Below are 3403 nucleotides of genomic sequence, written 5' to 3'. Positions count from 1 at the left end.
GCTTTGAAATTCAAGATTCTTTTTAAAAATTGTACCAATAAAAGTGGTCATTTTTCAATTCTATACATTCCGTTTCCAGTTGGATATTACTCACTGCTCTAAAAATAGGTTTGAAAAACTTATTACAGCCTAATAAAAGATCGGTTCTTACACAGCGTGCAACAATTACGCAAAATATGAAAAACTTCAGGTAAATGTAACATAACAGACTCTATTCTTTAAACAGTATGAGTGTTCTTTAAAAAGTGTCTGGATTTGGGTAACGCTAAAGGTGTTTTTTTTAAACATATGTTATTGAAACCAATATAAAACACGAATAAAACGTGTACAAGAGAAATCACATAAAGTTACAGATTTTTAAAAATGCTATTGAGCACTCATACCAATATGTCTTCCGAATACCTTTATACCGTAAAAAAAATTAATATAACTTTGTTCGGAAACCTCTCAAAAACACTTGCGGTTGATTTCCGCGTATGAGGCGCCTTTAAAATAGTTTCGCTTGTCTGAGGCTCATGGAAGCAAATCTCACAACATGGCTCAAATGAAAAATCGCTATCACTTGTAGAAAAAAAAGTGATTTAAAGTGTGAATTTAAAGGAAATTGCAATTTTTGTGCAATCATCATCAGTAAGAAGAACAAATATGATGACGTTGGGACGCTCACCTCTGTAAGGCGAAGAAATTCACAATCGTAACAGCTTATTATATATTATAGTACTAACTTCTCCTAGTGAATGTTTTCAATAATCATTATTGTCTTCAACATTTATCTCACAATGGACATCATCCTGAAATTTGATTTTCATAAAAATATCCCATTATAAAGCATAATAAATTTCTATGAAACACTAGCAAAACACTTGATACATCTAAATAAATCACTTATATTGTGTTTTCTGGTTATCGTGCCTTCCATTACGTGTTCCTCTAGCACATGCATTGATTACTCCTACAAAGCATCATCTCTACATCTCTATATCACTGAAAGTGTTCATGGAGATGAAATAAATAACGGGGGTCTCATCTTTTACTTCCTTCGGGCACTCGCGAGTGTGTTTCGGAAGGTAACGTGTTTATGTATTATTTTGTACCCGGTATCTGCTGTTTGTTATGTATCTTCGTTACCCCTTATAAAAAGCCTCATCTGAACTGCGCATATGGCTTTATTTACCCTTATTAGATTTACCATCATATTTAATACCATCTTGACTGCCTCTACCACTCGTAATTCGGGGAGAGTTGCCAGTTCGTGAAAGCGGAAATGCTGAGCTCGGAGAAACCGCATCACTGCCCGTGTGGCGACTGGAGAAGGACGTAGAAATTTTACATTTTGGTGGACTCAAGCGATCTAAGAAGAAAATGGAAATAACATTCTCTCGCGTTCCAAATCAGCAACGTGCAAGGCGTGTAAACGGTTTCAAGTGTAATTTCGGCGTTAGCTAACAGTGCTACTCCATTCAGTTTTCTGAAGAAAACCCCTGATATTGCCGGCTTTGTTACTGAAAAGGAGTGGGGCAAAATTCGGTTGAAAATGTACATCACCTGCAAGAAGTAAGGAAGGCCTAGAAGATTCTCCGATAATGAAAGATTCTGTGAAAAAAGTTCTCCGGTTATCCGCCTGAACTCGAACCCTCGATTATGAAGAGAAGAAAAGTTGGATCCTTTTTTCGTCGTGTTGGATAGAGTACCTCTTAAGACTCTGGTCTCTGTCATGGAGTTATAATGAAGGATAAATAAACGGAAAACTTACTGGCGGGTGCTGCAAACGTTAAAGAAAGAGTTAAATTTTGGTGCCATGACCGCGTGCTTGTTTTGAACTGATACGGAGCAGTAGATTCTGCTGAAGCCGCACTATATGTGTGGGGAACCAGCGAGAGTGTGTGTAGAAAAGCCATACGTATATAGGTGCCTGCCATGAGAAAGCGCCATCCCAAGTTCGACACAAGAAAAAGATCCTGAACACCAGTGGCGTATCAAGACTATTCTAACCGTGTGATACAAATGGGACAGCGCCTTCAGTAGCGGAACCATGAAGTACACGCGGACGCCGACGCAGGACGTTAATCAAGCATACATTTAGCATTTGTGTCTCCATTACCCAAATCAACTTCAATTACTGATATTAGTGTCCCTATGTGACTGGGTATAAGACGAATTATATTCCAGGCCACCTTGGACACGACCCTGCCTAATACACTGCTATTTAACTATATACGCCTCAAGTATGTCTCTTTGATGTATGTTTTTAACACTGTTATCAGATATTAATGATATATCAAATGTCATCGGGATCTGATCGACTGTAACAAATAAATCTCACATTCGCATGCTGTCTCGTTTCCGTACTAGTTGCGATAAAGTTAACACGCCCATTACCCACTATACTCTGTCCATTCTCAGGAAAGAAACACTCTAGACTCTGCAGTATTCCGATTTGCCAAGACTTTTGTGTTCATCAAACATATATATAAGCATAAGAGCAAATGTCAGCTGATTAGAATAAAGAAGAGAGACTTGGAGTATCCCAGAATCCGGGGTGAGTTGCCAGTTTGTTCTTAACTAAAATTGAACACGTAATCCTTAATGCAAATTTACCTCACGCACTTTTGTCCTTAAGGGTTTTGAGATCAGGAACTTTGACGCCCGCAGCTTGCTAGCACAGGTTCCTTAGATTTTTATGCTGATCAATTAGATTATGAGTTGAAGCCAAAAAGTGCAAAATTCCCAGCTCTTCGGTGAAATGGATACCTTTCCGGCCTCCTCCTGCAATGATAATTGACCAATGATGATCTTATTTAGGAAGACAAGGGTCGGGATGCGTCATTTTTACTCTTTTGGCTTTAGATCTCCAATATCATTCATTTTCGCGGACAGAAATGTTATTTTAGTCACAGCTCTCAATTTTACGAGAATGTACATATACATATATTAATAAATTAAAAAAGTGAAGTCACTACTATCTTCATCACCCAATCATTGTAATTTGATTAAACACCGTTTCCGTAATCCTGATTTAAATGGAATCGCATAAATCTGATCTCAGAATTTCTCAGTATTTATGAAAACAAAATAAGAATGAAGAAACCCTGTGACACATAATCAGTTTTATCGCGGTTTCATCGAAATTACCCCTCGGAAGAAAACGAAAATCGATGAGGCAAAAATCCTCCCCGCCAAAAAAATTTAAAATGCTGGGAATTTTAGAGCAAATGGCAGAAAGTTAATGTTAAAAATCCCAATATTACGCATTTTACATCGCGTTTGTTTTTCTACTCTCACCCTGAGGGCGGCTATGAGTGTAAGAGGATGCAGGGAATTTTTCCTCATAGTAATGCATACCTGTTACCATTAATGTGTTTATCATAAGCATTCTTTAGTACGCGTAAACAGCAAGTACGAG

This window comes from Penaeus monodon, chromosome 33, assembly GCF_015228065.2.
Source record: "Penaeus monodon isolate SGIC_2016 chromosome 33, NSTDA_Pmon_1, whole genome shotgun sequence".
Classification (NCBI taxonomy): domain Eukaryota; kingdom Metazoa; phylum Arthropoda; class Malacostraca; order Decapoda; family Penaeidae; genus Penaeus; species Penaeus monodon.
This window is presented reverse-complemented; position numbering follows the sequence as displayed.